The sequence below is a fragment of the Osmia lignaria genome, chromosome 9, assembly GCF_051020975.1.
Source record: "Osmia lignaria lignaria isolate PbOS001 chromosome 9, iyOsmLign1, whole genome shotgun sequence".
NCBI lineage: Eukaryota > Metazoa > Arthropoda > Insecta > Hymenoptera > Megachilidae > Osmia > Osmia lignaria.
This window is the reverse complement of record NC_135040.1, coordinates 8,581,082-8,603,199: the sequence shown is the minus strand read 5'-3', so window position 1 is coordinate 8,603,199 and position 22,118 is coordinate 8,581,082. Positions and strand designations below refer to the sequence as shown.

At 37.3% G+C, this 22,118-nt stretch overlaps 1 protein-coding gene and 1 long non-coding RNA gene across 5 annotated transcripts in view; one reads left to right on the top strand and one right to left on the bottom strand.

The window, feature by feature from the left end:
• Positions 1-22,118, top strand: part of MESR6 (misexpression suppressor of ras 6) — a 564,119-nt gene that overhangs the window by 439,825 nt on the left and 102,176 nt on the right. The window lies entirely within an intron of this gene.
• Positions 1-22,118, bottom strand: part of LOC117605910 (uncharacterized) — an 81,717-nt gene that overhangs the window by 1,585 nt on the left and 58,014 nt on the right. The window contains exon 3 of the long non-coding RNA XR_004581831.2: positions 20,534-20,590. This is a non-coding gene — a long non-coding RNA (uncharacterized LOC117605910). The remainder of the gene's footprint in view (positions 1-20,533; positions 20,591-22,118) is intronic.

Below are 22,118 nucleotides of genomic sequence, written 5' to 3'. Positions count from 1 at the left end.
AAAAAAAAAAAAAAAAAGGAAAGAAAAGTGAAGAAGAAGGAAAAGAGGATAGGAGGAACACTCCCAATCTCGAAGGAGATCTTTGGTAGGCAGATGAAAGAAGCTGGAACGTAGACAGACGTGGTTCGAGATTTAAGAGGTTTAGGCCTGGCTAGAATGCACGAAATTCGTTTTATGGGGGTCCCTTCTTCTCTAGGGACCGGGCCCCGAAATTGGAGAGTGCTCGCCTGTCTAGAGAGGCTTCTAGATTCCAGATACCAGAGGAATAGGGTTACTGGCTCGGAACTAGCAGGTGGATACCGTCCACAGCATGTGAATACCCTTCCACCTAACGGGTGTCGAAAATATAATACAGCGGAAACTGGTTTGCTCCAACGATAACTTGATACGTTCGAAAAATATCGCGTAGTCGACGGTAGCTGTTGGGCCTGTTAAATATTAAGCGTATGCAAAGTAGTCCTTTTTCATTTCAATATTCTGGTAGAATTATTTTGAACACCAGAAGCTGGTAATTAAGAGTTGCATATACTGAAGAATAATTTATTAAACGAGCGGTGTAAAATTGGGTGCCTCTCCATGGTTCGCTGTCCGAGGGTTAAGCATCGGTAACAGTTAAATTTTCTACTTCAAAAATTGAATTTCAATGTCAGTAATGCTGAGACATTTTGAACGTAACAAACGACAGTAAAAGTCCAAGGGATTTCATAATCTCTAAAGGAATGTTCTTATCCGAGGTGAGGCAAAGGTAGCAAAGACTCGCAGAGGATTCGTGATTCTGATAAATATCCCAACAACTTCTCTCACCGTTATCTTCTTACTCAAACCGATAAAGAAGACGGTCGATAGAGGGATCGAAATTCCAGAAATCCCGCTGAGCACACAGGACGCCATAAAACCGCCCCCGTTTTCTTCTCAATAATTTATTTATCCCTTTATTCTCACTGTGAACACCGCGCTCTAACTCTACGCGGACCAACGGACGCGAACCAAAGGGCGAAGGGTTGAAAAAAGGGAAACGCTGTCTCGGCTTGTTCGTTTTTCGTGTTTATTTCGCACCATGTGTTCCACACGATTTCGAAAAGCCATGTTTGAAACGCCGAGGGTGGACGTTTGTTTTACGGGACAGAAGGGTTGCTTTCCGTTCGTTTGCTTTTATTTTCGAACTTCTTGCGTAAACATTCAACCAACGGCGACGTTTCCATGCGTACTGTTCACGTGTTCAAAGAATTATAGTGTATTTCTTTTTCAAAGCAAGTCTTTTTATAAATAACAAAGAGAGGGTGGGAACGTTTATTTGAAGCTGGTGTAAGAATATTAGAAATAACTCGAGCTACATTTATCTTAGAAACAACTCAAATTAAATACATAAGGAAAATTATTTTTAATTTAGAAGGAAAACTTCAGAACAAAATTTTCTTATAATCTCATATAATAATGAGTTTGGTGATTTTGTAGAAAAGGTGCTTCCTCTCCGATTTTGATGATTTTTAAATATGTTGTAAAATTCTTAGAGAAAAGTTGCTTAAAATGTCGAATTTTACAACGTATTTAAAAATTATCAAAATCGGAGGGGGAGCGCCTTTTCTGCAAGTTCACCAAGCGTTTCTTTAATCGACATTAGCTAACGGTGGACCAGCTTGTTAAACAACAATGTGCGCTGAAACGTTAATGAGTTGCGCTAATGACTAATAAAATCATTCTTCCTTTTGATTTTACGCGACAGTCTGGCTCCGTTTTGTCGACAAACTGTACATCCGTGTTCCGTTAGCGAATGGCAGAAGCCGGTTGAATTTACTGTTGAACGTCGCGACGAAAGTACAAGTATCATCTTAAGAATCTAAATTCTAAGTAGTCGTTGAGAAACTTTAGTGTACACTGTACATTCGCGATCAAATGAAGCTTTTCTGGGGTAAATTGCAATATATGGGAAGCGAGAATTCTCATAATTTTAAATTTGACGATAGGGTTAAGCACTACGTTATCTTCAAAGTTAGGAACATATTAGAAATAATTACTTTGTTCATAAAAATATTGAAGAAACCTGTGTATATTAAAGAAATACATCATCCTCAGTGAACTTTAGTAAGATGATAATCACCTTCGTGATTTTCAAGAAAATGAAGTGCCTAACAGTCTATCACGGAAATCTATTGCAAATTGCGAACGTGCAATGAAGTGACGTTGCTAGAATACATCATCATTCTTCAAAGCGGGATAAATTAAACTTTCAACTTTCAGTTGCATAAAGAGGTTACACGTTCGCGATTATTGTATCATCGCGTAATTGATTATCATGCAGAGGTTAAAATGAGGAAATAAAATTTATTTTTACATTATAATTTTTATATGATAAAATCTTTCACAAATAGAATAATTAATTTTTTGCTGTATAGAAAAACGTTTCTTATCTTTTTTAATTAATAAACCTTGCATGAGGTATACAATTAATTACCCATAATTAACTGTAATTAGATACATATTTTATATCCCTTATGTTAATAATCGGTATTAAAAACTATATTAACTTTTAATGACATGAAAAATCTCATGTCTCCGGTTACACCTAATAATCAAGGGATTAGTAACCAATTAATTAATCTGAGCTATGAATAAGTTTCACCAGAGTGAATGTAATGATCGAAACAGCTATCATTTAAATCATAGAAATGAGCTTGTATCTCAGGATTTTAAATGGTACATCGTTCAGAATACTTCCAATGACATTTGATCGAGTGAACGAAAGAGGAAATGGTTGCGTGGAAACGAAATTGAGCGACTGGACGAGCAATCCTGTCGAATAAAAAGGTAACAGCGCACATCAGGAGCAGTAAAGAGGACGCTGAAGAAAGAATAAGAGGGGCTCGTAAACTGTAAACGCCGGATGTATGTATCTACGTACGTAACATTGCTTCTAACGACCGATCGTAAAGAAACCGATGATGTATTCAGAAGGTATTCACATTTAAATATCTCCATCTGTTCCCGCGCAAAACAACCAACACCAGTGGTATCAATATACTAATATATCCTCGTGTCTTTTTGTTTGGACAGTTCTACTAGCAAAATATTTTATTTCTTACGTCCACATTGCTTAATCTGAAATAAAACAAATTGTTTATTTATTACTTGAAATAATATTTTATCTAGTACTGAGCTCGATTGGATTGCCTGAAAGATTAAGTTATAACCATTAAAATAATTTTAAATCTTTTCTGCCGGAAATGAAACCAGTTTTAATTATTTAAAAAAATCAAAAACTTGACCATTAAACAGAGCTACAAGTGTCAATGAATTATAATCCCCTTAGAGTCCTTAAACTTCTTCCTGTTAGTATCATAAAAATGAATGATCCTTTAAATAATCTGTTACCTTGCGTGAATCGAGGCATAACTACCCATGGGCGTTAATTAATGTTCGTTCATTTATCGATTCCGGAAACGATTGATTAATAAGTGTAACAAATTACGGTCGCAACGTTCAAAGGAGACGCTTGTAGATTTATCCAGGAATACTCGTGCAATTTTTCCCATAACTTGTCACAAGATAATCTAGTACTTCCGGTGTTCGTGTACCGGCAAATGTAAATTTCTTTGCTACCGATAGATAAGCCATAGGCGATCTTAATCGTGGATATATAGCGAAAAAAGAGACTTTGCGAACGCGTGTTCTTGCTTAATTCCTGTTTGAAATCGAATGGAAATTATTCCACGCAGCGGCGCGTAATTCGACGAGAAAGGATTCGTCGATTTGCGAGAAACTCGCGGTGAGACGATCGATCATCGCGGGAACCATTAAGAGCGACAGCATCGATCATTTGTCAGCTTCATTGTCGACGGTTAATTGCCTCCTCGTTGGTCGAATGCTTGTTACCAGAATGTTGTTGAAGATACTTGACTAATCGCACGCTTTACGTCTTCGTGAAAAGCGGCAGCCGCTTCTTTTCTAATTAGCATCCAGTCTAATTGAGACGTTCAATTGTGCGGTTTGTTGTTTACTAAGATTCGTCTATCGAAAGGGAATACCTTTTGACCCATCGCTCAATGGAACAAAATCATCTTAAGAAAATATTGCAGGAACCTCAGAATTTTGTTTTTTCCAAAAAATTATCACCTAGATAGGAATTTGTTGAGAGTACGAAGGTGATGGCGTTTGGTTGATATTAGAATTATGTATTATCTAAGAGATGGAGACACTATTATTGTCAAATGTAAGTGCCAACAGTAGAACCCTTTCCCCTTTCCTTTTTCTATATCAGTTCCTATTCTGCGTTTATCGGAAAGCCGTCGATCGGAGTTTAACCGGTGAACTGATAACGTGTGCGTGTGATAATTAGCGAATATATATTAATAGAATTTTCCCCAAGGAACCGTCATATACTTCGGAAAATTGTAGCTACCAGTGCTATCGAGAGTTTCTCGCGCCAGCAAAATTCGCGCAAGTTGCTCTCGCGATAAATTCTCGAGATCGATAGCTGATCACGCGTTCCAAGTCTCAAAGTGAATCCATTCTATCGCCCGGGGCTTTCGAAAATGATGGAAACGGCGGTTAAGTTATTATCCGCGCTTGTTCACAGGACGAAGGACACACGAGACATGAGCGATCGCGAACGTATGCAAGAAAATCAGTGATCTTTCAGGGTAATTTGAAAGTGTCGTAATTCTCGCTGACGTGGAATCCCGCGCGTGTAAAAAATCGTTACAAGGATCGTTATCGGAGATACTACGTACCGTACGTATTTACGATGAATAACGAAGAACATGTGGCAGTAATGATGCACTTAATAGTATGATGATTTAAGAATGAAAACATGTTCCCTCGTAGCGATCTTTTATTTTCCAGAAGAAGAACGGTGGTACACGTATCGTGTTCGAGTGAACGGGAAAATTTTTGTTCATATTTTACCATATTTCAATAATTTACAAAACCAACAGACTATCCAAATAGGAATTAATTCATTTCTTTTAATTTTATATTCAATGATACAGATTCTTTGATTTCAAAAAATATATTATCGGTTGAAACGACCGCGATTTCTGTAATTCAGATCTGGTTGAACATTATTCTCCATTCCGGAGCAATTTTCTCGAGTTTTCCGGTGGCTGGTATTCCAATACGAGGTCAGTGTTACAAACGCAAGCGGCGGAGCTATAAATTTCGCCAGCCGTTTGGAAAACAGCAGAACGTAGAAATTTAATACGAGGACATTAGGGTCCTTATCGCCTAATGAAATAACGTTACTCTGTGGGAAAGATTAATATTACTGGGTCCCGGTCTGCCAGCGATATTCTAAATCGGTTTATGATTTATGGATCCCGCGAAAAGTGTACCCATTCGAGCCGATATATAAGTCACGAATCGACTGTTTCATTAGTAACTTCACTTTCGAGCAGTTTGTTAAATTTCCTTAATAGAAGCGCGTTAATAAATCATTCCGGCGTTAATGTAACGTGGCGAAATTAACGGTAGACTTTTTTCTTTTCTACACGCTTCGAGGATTGAGCAATTTCCTATTTATAACGTACTTTTCAAATAGATCATACATTTTACGCAAACGCGGTGCAAGTTAAGATGTACAGTATCGAGCAAAGTAGACTTCTCCAGGAAAAATGGTGATACAGGAAAAACATGAATTCTCTAAATTTTAATTTTGACAATAATCGGGAATGCCTAAGGAGAAAGGGTAAGGGTTGGCCAATGGGGGAACGTCAGGAACCTGAAAATCCAGGGAAATTTATGGAGGGGGCAGGGAACCTGGAATACCACTATTCTCCCTAGAGAAGCTTATGCTCGATACTGTACATAGATCGTGAGCTCTTTCAGCTCACGATAGAAGAGGGTGTGTCTGTGTTGAAATTAATATTCCTTTATCGCAGTGTCTCTTAATGGCTAATTTGAAGTTAATTTATGAACCCTACTGAATTCCAAGATTACAATCTTTCCGCTTGTAAAGAAACTATTGAACTACTTGTAGAATTCCTTCAGACATCAGCTCTGCCAAGTATTTCACTAGATATGTACGAGTGTTATTAAAATTCATATAAATTATTTTTTTTTCAACTTAATGAAACCTGATTTCTGAAAAGTGTAATACATGGCTTTAAAAAATATAATAAATTGCATTGTTTACAAAACGTAGGAAAGGTTACCGAAATAGCAACCCGGTAGAAATCGAAAAAATCGTAACGATTAATATCTTTTACATTGCGTGTTACACGTAGCTTAGTATCGCGTGTGTCTCATCTAACCGCAATAATAAAGCTGCGTTTCTCATATTGCTCTTTATCTCATGATGAAATAAGGCGTGCCTACGTAAAGATTAATATCGCTCGTGATTGTCTCTGCGGCTAATGGAGCTTTAATCTACGATTTCTGCAAACTTGTAGCTATGCCAGTCATTCGGCACACCCGCTCAACATTTACCGTCGTTACCCGCGGCACAAATCCTTCCTAATATCAATTACACTATAAATACCTGTTAAAAAACATTAACAGTCAAGTTTTCGAAACACTTCACTGGTAGCAAGTACTGAATGTACTACCCCCCACACAATCTATTCTATCTTTCATTTTCTCCTGTCTCTCCCGTATAGGAATCGCCATACTTCCTTCGTTTCCACGATCGCAAGGCTAGGCACCGCTAACCACGACTACGCGCGCGACAAATTAAAATTCCGCGCGCTGTGCGGCGAGAACATCGGGCACGCACGGCTTGCGAAATGCAGCCATTGTTGCGTTGCTTCTCGTCGTTCCGCGGCTTCGTCCCCTTATCTGCCACGATCGTTGTACCTACGCGCAGGAAATACCTCTACGTGAGAGAGATAACGGCCTCTTTCATACCTGCCCGTACTATTCTAAACCTGTTCCACTACGCCTATTTAAAGGCCGGCTCGCGGATACGCGCGGAATGACTGACTCGTTCGCGATAACGGGTCCTCTCTATCATTCGAATTTCATTGCGGCTGATATACCGGGCTGATATCAATAATTTGTCCAGGGGTAAATGAATAGTTACCTCCGAAGACACGTGCTACCTCTGTAACACCTATAATTACCGAACCACCCATGTAGCAAAAAAGCTTGCCTCAACATTGCGGTATCACACATTACAGTATCGTATAGACATTATTCGAACAATGTTGCAGCAATATTTCATAACGTTCACAGCCTCGGGCCCCAGAAATGTTAACCTTTCGGGAACGGAGCATTCTTAAGCTTGCACGGTGTATAATTAATTTAAAGTAAAAAAAGTGGTAATTCCATCCTTCAAAGCTTCTGTTATAAATCTCTTACTCTCTACACTTATAGCTGTGTTTTGCATTAAGAATGTACGGAATTGTAAATTACAATTAAAAATAGAAAAGGTTAATTCGCTTCTAAGTTTGATCTTCAAAAATTAAATAAAGCTAAAATTTTCAAAATTAAGTATCGAAATTTCCCAAAATTGCCTTATTTATCGAGCATCACTGAATTGATCCTTCGGAGAGGTGAAAGTTAAAGGATTGATAGTTTTGACGTGAAAAATACAAGCGTCCACTTGACAAGGATACGTTGGCAACCACCGCAGCAAAAAGTCAACGGTGTCTGCATTCATAGACGATCGGTATCGGACGGTCGGTCAATGATCACGCAAGATCACCGTTGCCAGATAACTTTACTTTGTGTACAGTCCGCTAATCTCGCAATTACCCTATCAATCCCGTGTCAGCCGTGTCTTGCAACAAGGTGCGCGTTGCACGCAACGGACGGTCGGAACAATTACGCTTTTCCGTTTCGTTCGCCGCGAATAAATCAATCGAAGGAATGCGAACAGATTATCCTGCAAGGACGCGGCGCCTTAGGTTTTCGGCTTACGTTTCGGGTGACATTGAAAAACCGTTCCCGGCGACGTTGTATCGCGAGCCAAGGCAATTACGTCTTATCCGGTGACGGATCAGCCACGTACGAACCCGACGCGTAAAGGCGCACCTTCTGTCGGCGTTTGTCGACCGTGTAATCGTACACGCCTACAAATTAGAGCCGAGCACCGTTGGACACGCTGAACGCGAATACCTGCTTACATCACACGCGGTATTACGTGGAAAATTTTGCGGTACTGCCGGTTGGCTTACCGGCGCTGCGCGGCGATTACGCTGGCGGGATGCCGGTGATCGATCACATTCCCTGATGGGAATCGGTCTGCGCTGCTAATAAAGCCGTTAATTGCGGCTTTCGAATAGACCAGACGGTGCGATGATCGTGTGCTTCTGGATTCGCAACGATTATGTCGACACGGTTTCTAATGGATGTCGCGAACGCGTTGCGACAGAGGGATCGGTGACTTTTTAGCGTGGGACGAGGTACAGAGGTGTTTAGATTACAGTGGTACCTCGGTATACGTCTGCTTTGGAATACGTCCTGTTTGGAGGTGACAAATTTTTGGTGTGAATTTTGCGTCATTTTTAAATAATTATCTTGGAGGAGAAATTAAATTAATAATCATTTATATTCGGAGTTGATGTATTATTAACTGACTGATCGTACAAGTAAGAATATCATATAATAAATTATAACCGCAAAACAGCAGGCATTAAAATTTATTCCATTTGGTTTGTTAATTTAGAATCTATCATTAGGTTACATTTATATTTTACAAATTAATTATGTTAAATAAACTAGTGAATATTTTTTATAAACTTCTAGGAAATCGTTTAAAAGCTTTTCATGACATAAACAGTGTTTAAGTTATTTTACAACCCCATTAATGTAGGTATGATATCAATAGGAGTTTTTTCTTACATGAGGATTAATCATTTTTACATTACTTCTTATGGGAAAGGTTGGTTTGGTATAAGTCCAAACATCAGGAACGGATTAAGGTCGTATACCGAGAGATACCACTGTATTAGACTAAGGAGTGAAAATGGTTTTTGTACGTTAACATCCGTGTTCTGTGAAATTGAGTCACGGTTATTACCAGAAACTTGCGAGAGTGCATTTCCAATTATCTTCACCATGCGGTATTTTTACGCGAAGTACCTTATCGCTTTATATCTCTGGCAATTATTTTTTTATCAATCCAATATCATACGTTGGAGAAACGGTGACTTGTGAACTCGCTTTTAGCAACGCGGGCTATAGTCGCCATGGAGATTCCACGCGTCTAATGATACCCCGTGAATCTCGCATAATTGCTACCCTCTGTATGGAAATGGCCATTCTCACTTGGGATAATTGTGCAGTCGCACGATTAATAAGCGATAAAGTGGCTGATCCTTGCCTTTTGCCGCCTATCTCTGCATTAATTCTTTACGTTCTTTAATTTCACGATTGAACTGAATGTTCTCTTTTCATTTTTAAATCGCAGGTCAAGTTTGGATCCCAAAATTGCAAGAATTCATTTTTCTTTTAAAAATCTGAGTGTCTAATAAAAAATGATCTCGTTTCAACATACGAGGATTAAATGTGTCTTTACTTGAGTAACATAAAAAAGCTGCCTACAGGATTTATTTGCATAGAAGTGCTAAGCGTCGAACTGAAACGACATTAAAAGCTCAATTAACAACGACAATTGCCGCTGCGGAGGAAAATAACGTATGCAACGAGCGAAGGTGTTGGGGGCTCGCCGTCGACAGGTTTTAATTATTTATCATTTCAGTCGCCTTTTTCTTTCCGAAGTAATTCTTCGAGTCGCTGCTATAATTACGCAACATTTTCATGAATATCCATTAACGTTTCGCTGGCGGCAAAGGCCGCTGAAGGCGGCCTCGGGCCTCGTATCGTTTCAAATAAATAACAAGTTCCCTTCTAGACGCGAAATCGTAGCGTAGATGAAATCTGCGAGATCATCTAACCGCTCTAGCTTGCCGGCTGTGGACGCTTTTAGATGCTATCTGAACGTCTCAGATAGCTTTGCCCTGCTCGCGGTAGGCTGTAATTAAAAAGCACGCGGATGGAATGGTGCAAAATGCATTTATTGCCACTGCGTTAAATAATTTCCATCCCGTTCGATTATGTAGTTGGTTCTTAAGTTCTGTCATAAAATTAGTATATAAAAGTTTAAGGTAATAGAACTCATCAATAATGTAACCTTAATTGTTTCATAAGGGGGTTATAAAATTTTATTTATACCTAATTAGCATCATGATAATATTAAGCCTAGCTTTTTACAGTTTTGCTTAATTATTGTCAAGGTAATCTGAAATTTTAGATAAAAAATGTCCTTTTGGAAAAAAGGATTTTAATTTCTTCATTGAAAGATCTGCTGAATTCTTACAGTTGCACTACTGACACAAAATATTATAACATAAATTTACTGTTATAGTTTCAGTTTACGAAAGATTCGCTTTTATCAAGCAATTTAATTGAACATTTTTCTGAAATATCTTTTCGCTTGAAGAATCATATCGTTGAAAAAAGTGATTGAACGCTGCAGGTGTATCGGTGCACCTGCGAGTAACGAATACACGTAAGTCATTCAATTTTATTCCTCTATTACTTTTTCCGTCTTCGTGTGGAAAAGAAACATGATTTATGCTCGATTGCGTAAATCAAGCTGTTTCGATTATTCGTGCTGGAATTTACATTCACTTCCATGGAAAAAAAATACGTATACAGTTCTTTCGCGTGCTTAATCTTTCCTACATTAATCCTTTGCGCTATAATTAGCTTCCCACTTTGTTCTCAATCAACTGTTATTTAAGTTTCCTATGTTTTGACATCTTATTTTAGATATAAAGATATTATTTAACAGATGTTGGATACAAAACTGAAAAATCTAACATAGGTTTTTTTTCTATTTTTTAAATTATCTGACAGCACTTAATTTTCAATTATTTTGAAAGACAAAATACAAAGGTCATCAACCTATTTTTTTTTTAACGTAACAAATTGTGCAACTCGTTGAAATGTAGAGTCAATATTTATTGAAAATGAATCTCGCGAAGTCAATCAATCTCAGAGTTGTAGAAACAGTTCCAGTTATTGATTATTCTTATACTAAAAAAGTATGATAGTTAGAATTGATAAACACCATGCAGAGCAATCTTGTCACAAGAAATGTTGATGAATATCCGGACAAGCTATTAACTTGAACAGAAAGTTTCGAATGGAAACGAGTCAATTTGTTAAAACAGTATTAAAATTTAGTTAGGAAATACGAGGATTTTAATTGTAATTCTAAAAATGAATTAGAAACTCATTCAGGTCCAGTTAATTTAATGTACATTGAAATTTTACCACCAAAATTAGCAACCCTTGCCAAATTATTTATATCAACATCGTACAAAAGTACGACACATAAAAAATTATCACCAACGTATAATCATAGTAATCACGCGATTATTCTAGGCTACTTTGCGATCCATATCGAGCTGATCTAAGAGTTTTACACGACACTGTGCGAACGCACGCGACGCAAGCTTCGGCGCGTGTAAGCGGGCAACATAATCGCGCATAAATAACGCGATCGCAGGCTCGAACGAAGAGGTTCGCAGGTGTAACTGAATTTTTGATGACTAACGATTCCATCGAGCATCGGCGCCGATCGAGGTGCTAAGAGGCGGTGGAACAAAGGCGAATTAATTAACACCTTCGCCACCTGCATTCGACCGGCAGGCTCGTGACTCGTCGGCGAAAAGAATCGCCTCCTGTTCGTCACGGAATTCCGGTGAAAGTGAGATCATCGCTGACTTTCGACAATTCTAATCTGCGAAAACGCGGTTCTTAATTATTCCTTCGACGACTACGTGTTTCATCCGGTCACGAAACGATGGTGTAACAGTGCATAATTTGCTAAATCACTTTCAACGCTAATTCGCGCTGCTTGTTTACGATCGTGTTAATTATACCGGGAAGCATTGCAGCGTGAGGGGAATTTGATTTTCAGATACATATTTTTCTGTTTTTTTCTTCTTTTTCCCTAGTCTATTCATGTTGTTTTTGTGGCAAAATTTCGTGAAGGAGTTATATAATTATTCGCACCATCTCAATTAATTGTCTAGAAATGCATGATGCTTTTTCAGAAGAAATTTTGTAAGATGCTGATTAATAGGAATATCTACTGCATTAATTAAACTTTTAATAATAAAAATGAAAAAAAGAATGAAATTCAAATAGAAAAAACTCGAGTCGAAAGGATTAAGGTACCCAACCTGATCAGCTTTCATTTACTCCCTAAAATAAATATATGTGGTAGTTTCTCGTTTTGCGATATTCATACATAAAGGGTTTATTCCATTAACTCACTGAATAAAATAGGATTACCATCCTAGGCATTTCTAGGAAAGGTAAATCTGTTAACAGAACCTTCGTTCCTCGAATTGAAGCGGTCATTTCTTATTACGCGATGTTCTTCCTATCGCAATTATACCTCCGTAATACGCGGCTTATAATTCGTGGAACTGCTTTCCGTGCTAATTTACGTTAGCAGTTACGAGCGTTCCAATTAACAGGAAAGATAGCTCGTGAAGGGAAGCGGCATAAATCCGTTCAGGTGCCTTCGTTTGAAATCGTCATGTTATCGAGTAGCATCGACGATAAAATGTTACCAGCTGACATTATCACAAACTTGTATCCTCTTATCACAAGATATGTCACTCGTTCGATCGTTAAACCAGAAAATGAATTCAAAAGTATTGAAAGATGCAGCTCTAATTTACATTGAACCGCATTTTAAATTTATATTTCCAATTTTGAATATGAAAGAATTGAGCTCGGAAAAGCAATTTAATATTTAATGCTTATAAAATCAACAATTTTCAATTTTGTATATCACCAAAATTATCTAATGAACAGTTTCCAAATATTAATACTTCATCTACCGGAAGCCTATTAATAAGCTTTTTGACAGTATCGGTTGCTGAAGGAAAAACTAATTACTAATCCTTTTATTATTATAAATTCGCGTATAATTCAGGTGAAATAGTGAAAGTCAGATATAATTTAATTAAGACGAAATTATAAAGAAAAGTTACACCTTTTAATCTTTAATCTTAAAAGTTACACCTTTTATTTATGGCCGGTGGATAAGGTGTTAAATAAATGTACTTCATTTTTAAACAAATTTTTTTATTGAAATTTCTATACACGTTGTTAAAATACTTCAATATTTCTATTGCTTAATGGTATTTTCTTGGGAAATGTTGATTCTAAATTTCTCCTCTTTTCCACCGAGTACCCTACCTTTCCGGTTGCACCATTGATTACAAAACACCTCCAGATATCCCCCAATCTCGATTAAACATCGGAGTCGTTTCAGCATCGCGTATGTTTTTCCAGTGCTCATTAAAGAGACACCATAACCGTCAGTTTTCTGTCGATTTATAAACTGCATTCGCTCGATGCGGTTTGAGCAATGTGCATTTACATCGGCTGCATGGCCAAACCGACTTCAAGAACGAGATTTCCCTCCAAGGACGTACTAGCCCGTACTGGTGCTACTTCTATGCCGTTTGTCAAGTAAATTCCACGCTTGGCTGACAATTTAGACTGAGCATTAAATTGAGGGTGTGCGGATACATTGCTGGAATACGAGCCAATCATTTGGATACGTTCGTGGCATACGTAGGATATTTTTGAACCACGATTCCCTTTTTATTCCTTGTGTAAATAACCAGCTACCCGTTACCATATTGGCGTTAAAGAATTTATTATGTTCCCGTTGGAATATTTCAAAATCACTCTACATCTCTGTTCGTTGAGACACCTTTAATGTCTGCTTGCCAGGTAGATTTTTGTAAGAATTATTAATTATGGAGGTTATGGACATGTTTATGCGCTTGTTTATAATCGGGTTGCCATATGAAATAAGAGATAAGAAGGTGAAAATTAGATCTGCATAATTTTACAATGCTAAATTTAAAGCGTTGTATAATTGCTCTAAATATAAATTTAATTGCTTAATTTTCAGATTTAAATTTTGAACTTGGTATTTTATATTATTAGTGTGATATTAAGGCTATTAAAATTCTTTTCTTTTATCAATTATTCAATTATGTAAAATTTGAAGCGTTAATGACTTCTATACCACTCGACTTGTTAATACCATGACTGCCATTAGTGAAATTCAGTTTCAGCAATTTTGGCAATTCGTTTGATTTGTTACTGTATATTATTTAAAGGTCTGCTCCTTTTGCTTTTCCTTCAGCTATTCAATGTAACTCAATTCGTTGCACCGATCACCAGTGACCACCATGGTAGACGACGTGTTAACAACATTTCACGCTTCGTTTATCTATGTCGCTACATAGTTTAATAATTTACAATTCATGTGTTCTAAAAATGCTGTAATAACATTTTATTAGATGTTATTGCGTAACATAGTTACAGTTCGCTGATATCTTATCTGTTGTTCAGTAATCTATTTTTCTGATTGTGAGATTAAACTCAATAACCAAGAATGTTAAATTCGATCCAGCGTTGAAATCTCTCCTTAATCTTTCAACTCGGAACGATGCGACGAGTTAATTCGTCATTTGAAAATGTGTCTCTATAATCCGTCCATTGAGACGAATCAATATATGTTTACAAATTCACACGCTCGACACAGGGCCGGAGCACAGTTGTTTCCAGTTCTTCAAACGGTTCGGTCGAGGTCCGTGTACTGCGAGTCGGGCCTACTTCGAGCACGTGAATTTGTAAGTACATTTAATTATATCATTTACTGTCTCGTCTCGTTAGATGGACTATAGTGGATATAAAAACTACATAAAAGTATACTCAATTACCTCAAATAACAATACATATACCAGAAATAATAAGTTAAAAATTGCTACATTTCATTTGTTTTTATCATTCAACACGCAATGGACGTCGTTAATTTATCGTTAATTAATTTCTCCCCTTAGGTGAAACAAATTCCATGGAACATTGTCTATTCCCTAATTGCATTACCAGACAAATTAATTGCAAGTATGCCGTTTATCGTTATTCGTGGCAAACGCCACACGGTACGATTCATATTTATGCGTGTCGATGATGCAACCACACGTGGAAGTGGATGCCTGCCATCTCGACACACCTGGTTGTCGACGATTTAGCATAATTTATACCCGAGACTCCGTAATTGGCACACTACGATCCCTTCGGCTCGTTTTATAATTTTCCTTGGCTTTGTTAACACCTCGATGATCGCATATCTTGCAAACTCTATGGGTTTTGCAATTTTATGCATTTTTACAAAAATCACACTTTTCGGCAAATGAAACCGTATAGTATCCCTAACAGAACCGAATGCGATAAAAATGTCAAGGGTATACAAGGGTTAAATATCAAAATCTTGAATGCATGACAGCAACTGTCAAAGGACGAGCACGGCTTACTTCGATTCAGAGAATCCACAGACGGGCGTGTATGATATTATCTAACACGTGACGAGCTTTCACGTGTTTCCTTGCCTTCGATCGGCTCGCTAATTTCTCGCATGCGTGGGACTCATTGATGGACAATTACGTTCTACCACCCACGTGGGCGTTATTGTTGTGTCATTACCATTATCGTCGTGTTACTGTAAAACAGTGGGCCTCGAGGGTCTCGAAAGAAGAAAAGACGTAGCCACTTTTGTGGCTTCTAAATGACACAACTGTATAATAAAAAATAATAATAGAAAACGACCACTTTTGGGAGGTGCAACCTTCTTTTTAACAATTTGTCAAAATTAGAAATAAAAATTTCAATTTCAACATACATAGGTCTTTTCAATAAATAGAAAAGTCGACGTAGATTTCCACGGATTCTGATCTTCTCATAATTTTATCTTGGCATTTATTTCACTTTTCTCTCGAATCAACTAGGAGGATCTTCACGATCTTTCGTTAGTACATAAATCAAGAAGGGAATAGCAAGAATCGTTTCGTCGTATGGCGACCTTTCGGTCGAGTACCGGTGCTCGTTTGCAGAATTTATTGTTTTACGTCGCAAGGGGTCGTGTTTATTACGCGAAAGATCGATTTTTCCTAGACTATAGCTTCGTGACGGCACTTCGATCGTCGATCGAACGCCTGACTCGCCTTAATCGCACAATTAGGGCCCGATTCTCGAGTTCCGACTTCGCTCGAATTGCCTCGCGCTTGCATCTATGATGCTCTATTAAAATTCCAATATTCTCGGATGGATGTTCTGTTGCAGCGGAAAGGTGTGAGGTTAAACGATCAACAAACGATAAGGCTAATGAGCTGTAACGATCCTTTCTCCGCTTTAGACGAGGTTAACCTTTATCCGTCCACAGATTTTCGAAACCTTGTTGCTCTTTTCGAATCTACGGTCTGCACTTTATTTATTAACGATTATCTAATTTTTAATACTAGAACAGCTGACGATATATGTATATTTTCTCGGAAAAAAAAAATAAAGAATAAGTCTTGAGTGGAAAATAACTTAACGAATTGAAATATGACTTATTGTATTAAAGCGATCCATCTCAGCCGTCACAGCGAAGGAGAGATTGATCACAACAGAAAATTTTCTTTTCCTCTTTTCACAGTTACTTAGAAAAATATTGTGTTATTATAATAATCAATGTTGCGGTATACCGTCACGCGAAAACGTGTCTTGACGCGAGACAAAGGCGAGCGCTACGCCTTTTCCCTGACATTCAAAGCGGACCGTATCGATGGAGTTTCATCGCGATCTGTTCTTCCCATAGAGGAAAAATAGGAGTGCCTCAAGGACGCAGAGACTACTACTCGATTGGCCTGAATTTTTCGCGTTGACCTCCGATCTGGCTTTACAACTTTATTACATCTTACGATCCCAGCTCGGATACCCGTCCCGTCTCTTGTAACGAGCGGTACATTACAAATCGTCCCGTAAATAACACTCCTCCTCCCCCTGTCTTCTGACGTCGCTATATTGAAAAGACGTACGGCGAAGGTGTCGATGCTAGTAGTAACAATAAGAGTTACGCGACGTCTTTCGCAGTCGATCAAGACGAATGTATCGTAGCTGATAATTATTGCCAGCCCTGTCGCTACTCGGGAATAATTCAACGGAATCCATTCCCCTTGGCCACCGTTGTCCTGTCTCATTAGCATAATCATATTATTTCAGCGCATTCTAGCCGCGTGTAGGCCGATTGTGAGTGGGATAAACGAACGGCACGATACGGCCTGCTGGAATTCCATCCTACGGCACTGGGTGAAGGAAAGCCGGGGAAACACGTGGGAAATAGTAAAGGGATACATGCTCGCATGCGACTCGATCGCTATTTATTGACTATCGATAGTTTTCCATGTAACCGGCACCGGCCTAATAGGCTGATCGTTCGCGATGATAGCAGCTCTAATTGTGACACGTGAGAAGTGGAACAACTCTCGTGTCACGAAGGAGGATTTATCTGTTTGTTAGATGGCGATGTTTCCTTTTGTTTTTAAGGAACTTCTTTCCCATTTTTTTTCCAATGGTACAATTGAATTCTAAGACAATTACAGTTGTTTACCATCATTGCTACCCCAGTTACAAAATCATTATCGAGAATTTTGTAAGAAATCATGGTTGATTTTAATGTAAGGTGTATTCGAACTTTTAAGGGAAATAATTAACTTATTTAGAAAAATATTTGTAACATTTATAATGTAATATTATAAGATAATAATCGAGTTATTATCATCTAATTTGTTTTTGATAAATTTTTAATAAATTGCTTTTCTTCACTTATAATATTATAATACATTATAAGTGTTAGAAACTTTTTTTTAAATAAGTTAATTACAGTAAATCAAAACATGCCAACATCATTTTCCTTAACAGTTCGAACACACATTACGTTAAAATCAACCTTAGAACGTTGATATAAACGTTACATTACAAGTGAAAAGAAGCAATTTATTAAAAATTTATCAAAAACAAGTTAGATGATAATAACTCGATTAACAATGTGCATACAGTGGGTGGAATAAGTAGTCTACATAATTTAAATAGTAATAAGACTCATCATTAGCAAAATCTGTTCCTTCTGTGGACAATGTGTACGTATCCTTCCTTTCTGAATTACAAGTTCAGAGAATTGTCTACCGCAAAAGTACAGACTGCCGGTCATAACAATTATTTCATGCAGGATGTAAGCACTGGTATTATGCCTCTTCCAAGCCACAATTACCACTAACTCAATAGTATTTACTGCAAGATTTACCGAAACCGCTGTTTTCGTCGTGCACCGAACCGTAATGTATACTTAGTAATTACTTCCCACACAGCTATTGCGAAAATAACCGTCCGCTTAGTGAAAGTAAACATAAGATTCTAATAATTCTTATCCGTTCGAATGACGATTATCGCGAAAAAAGAATAAAGATGATATTAAAAATTGTTAATTTCCATTGAAAATTTAATAGAATTGATATGTGTTAAAATTAATATATTTCTTCTGAATTTTTCAATTGCATTGTACGTTACAAGGCACTCAGACAGATAATTGTCATATATTAGCATTGATTACCATCTTTATTTATTATTCAAGAATGTACCATCATAACAGCACCGTAATTTATGCATCTAAGGATTCCCATGCATGCTCGTTAAAAACTTGCGATTAGGGACACGAATCTAGGTTTAGGAATAAAGACTCCATTCTTCTAGAGATGTCTTATCAACCTTAATGTTCATTACAGTAATGTTCATTTACAGTGTCCCATAATTTTTGAAAATTACATTGATTATGATAAATGTTTCAAGTTCTGTGTGAAAAAAAAATTCATGCATTTACATTAACATTTTTCTGATTAGTAATTAATTAAAACTATTTCTGTCATAAAATCATGCCAGACTTTTTGTGTTTTAAAATACACCATTTTATATGTAATACTATAATAATTATTTATTTTATTTAATTCATCCACAATAAAATTGTATTTTTAACAGGTGCACATCGAACGTACACATTCATTTACAAATAAGTGTTATTACACTAGCAGAATGTACCTGTTTAACCTTAACTGCTTTATTAATGGTACTCCGAGTCAGTTTACATAAAATTGTTACTTTATCTCCTAATAAACCGTTCTTATCTCAACCGTGTATTAACTTATTACATAACCATTATCGTACTTCGGTGTCTTGAAATTGCAATAAAAGTCCGCGAAGAATATTAAATAAATTCATTCGATTTAATTCGTTCGTAATAGCTTCCATGTAACATAAAAGTGCAACATTTCAAAAGTCCCGTGTTCGATAATTATCGTAGCCTATTTGAAACTGTACGAGTGATTAAAGATGTACCTAATTTCATCGTAAGTTATCAGGCTTAACGTTATAAAACTTTGCAGCAAACTCTGAGAGTGAAACGCTGCCATTTGCACACACAGCTTACGTTAATTAATATTGTTGCTGGTTACGTGGGACTAATTGAACACGCCTCTCGGCGCAGAACTAGTATCAGCTTCGGCAGTGATTAACGAGACGATGCACCCCTTATCAGACCGTATGTTTCGTGGATAAGCATCAAGTTACCTTTCGTTATCGAAACACCCCGCGTGCTTCGGTTTTGCGCGCTGACCAGCAGTAGCAGCCGATTTCGAATCAATTGAATTTAAATTGCCATCAGACTCGTCGCGTCTTCGTAAAGTACATGCAACGCTCCAATTAAATCCTTATGTTCTTTTAAATACCGATTGAGAAACCAGATCGATTGGATTAATCGTTATTAATTACATGGTCGAAGCGACCGATGCTCTGAGGTTTTGATTACTCGTTATACAGGCTTTATCATAATCTGTGGACCTTACTTTATTTCTGGATTCAATTCAATAAATAATAAAACAGGTTTATGTGAAGATTTCTATAAAGATTTTTTAGTTCTGTTTATTTTTGATTCTAGAATTCACAATGCATCTTTTTTATATTTTCCATATTGTCTCATTTCTTTTTTTTTCTTATTAATAATACTATCTCCTTTAAATTTTGAATTAAATTCTGAAAATTTTTAGTTTTTATAGTATACATTTTTTGAGGATATTTTATATGGTACGTGAAATAAAACAGAACCTCTATATTTTCACTGTCATAAGAATTGAATATGAACCTACGAATATGGCTGCGCGTACCCTCCTGGATCCGAACAGCGATACTGTGAAATTACTAAGCGCTGATCCGGATAATTAACGCGACGATTTATCGATTAAAATTGTATGGAACCGTATGATATAGGAAGTCGAATGAATAACACGTTGGAAGAAATATAATCGCTCAGGATCAATTTAATATTCCCCAATTTTTTTGATACCTTTAGAAATAAATGTAGGATTTAATTGGAATTGTTCATACGAACGAATTTAATAATTGCCGTGCTGCAGGAAGATTAACGCGTTAATTTATAAATCGGGAATTATGGAAAGAAGTGTACATCCAAATGGAAGATAACAGCTCGTTATAATGAATAATTTCTTTTTGTTTAGTTACAGTGTGCATTAATTTTAACATACTTTATATTTTGCAATAAATCGTAGCTAAATGATTCTTGTCAATTTTCATGCATTAATTAAGAATCTCAAAATCACTTTTTTCCCATTACCTTCAGTTCTTAATAAATTTAATTTTAAAGAAAGAGTTAAATTTTTGTACTCACAGATCTTTCTGCGTACTGTTAATTGTATTATCCGAGTCATATATCTTCTGTTAATATCTGGAAAAAAAGTGTAATTAATTAAAAGTCTATTAAGCTGAAATAGTTGTATTTTAATTACGGTAAAATCGAGTTAGGTAATTAACAAATTTTTGACTGACAGTTTAATTTACAATAGCGCACGATATAAAAGATACAGAAATTCATTTCGAAATGACATATTAAAGAGCAATTATGATATAATTGTTCCCAGGTGTACATACGTGAGATTCGAGATACTTATCACTCTCTTAAGAGTTGAAGTAAGTGATCAAAAATGATCTATTCTAAATGTCAAGTTTCTCGTGGTCTTTTCTGAAAATGATGTAGGCAAGCTCCGAAGAACATTGCGGCAAGACGATAATGTAGACGTGGGAGAACAGGCGCTGGAGAATGCGTAATTGTTTTGAAAGAGACCGAGCTTCGTCGTCTTTCGCGTGGGACGTGTGAAAGGCGGCTTGGCCTGTTGGCACCAGGCACACGCGTCGAGGACAATTCTTATTTCTTTTGTCGGTTATCTGTTCGCCATTATGGGCCCTATTTTAACGGCACGCGCTATTATACAGGGTGTGTTAAAAGTACTGTCAACACAGAGACAAGACTAACACTTTTATCCACTCCACCTAATTAGGGGTAGATTGCTAAAATTTTTTTTATTTTTCCCCATTAATGCTTATATCAATTTCTCATTCTATTTGTATATTTATAATATACCTATAAATTTATACTGTTCAAAAAAATTGTACAAAGAACTACAATCCTCCCTTGTCGTTAAAAATGAAGTATCTCTCACGATGGCTTATGAAATGATACCACATTTCAATTCAGCCAAACAAGAAATCCCATCAGAAGCTATACGCAAAAATGCTGTATCGAAAAAATTTCACTACGATAGGGACCGAGGAGTGGCAAGAGGAGGAGGGAGGGAAAGTACGACGAGGCAATTCGAAATTTCGAAACAAGATGTATCCGATCGCGAGAGGCAGTCGAGTGGAGGCACCAACAATAGGGATTATTAGCATTGGCTGAGCCGACTTCAGGTTGATATTGGTCTCTCGAGCCCCGACATATTGTAATCACGCGGATATATTGTGCCCGTGCAATGCACGTTCTCCTAGTCCTCTCCACCCACCCTATCCTTCGCATCCTATCCACCTACTCCATCTCCTACTCTTCCTCCACCCTCTCTAGCTGTCTCTTCCTACCGTCTAGCTCTCCCCTGTCCCTCCGGCTGCCGATCAATGCCCTCCACTCCTACCGATAACTCGATAATATTACACGCGAAAACCGCTTCCGATGTGCTCGCCCAGTCAGCGAGCCACTTGTGCGAGCAAATAACCAGTTATCGGAAAACCGATTTTATTTTCGAGGGACGCTACCTCCGATATTTTTTTTTCTCCCTCCGCCACGCTCTTCCCCTCCTCCCTGTCCCTCAGTTCTATCCTTCTTCCTACTCTATTGCCATCTTGCCACGTGTCCAATCTGTTTTCTAGTATCGTATCAATACATATGAACAACGATAGGATACTAATCATTTCGATTCACTTTG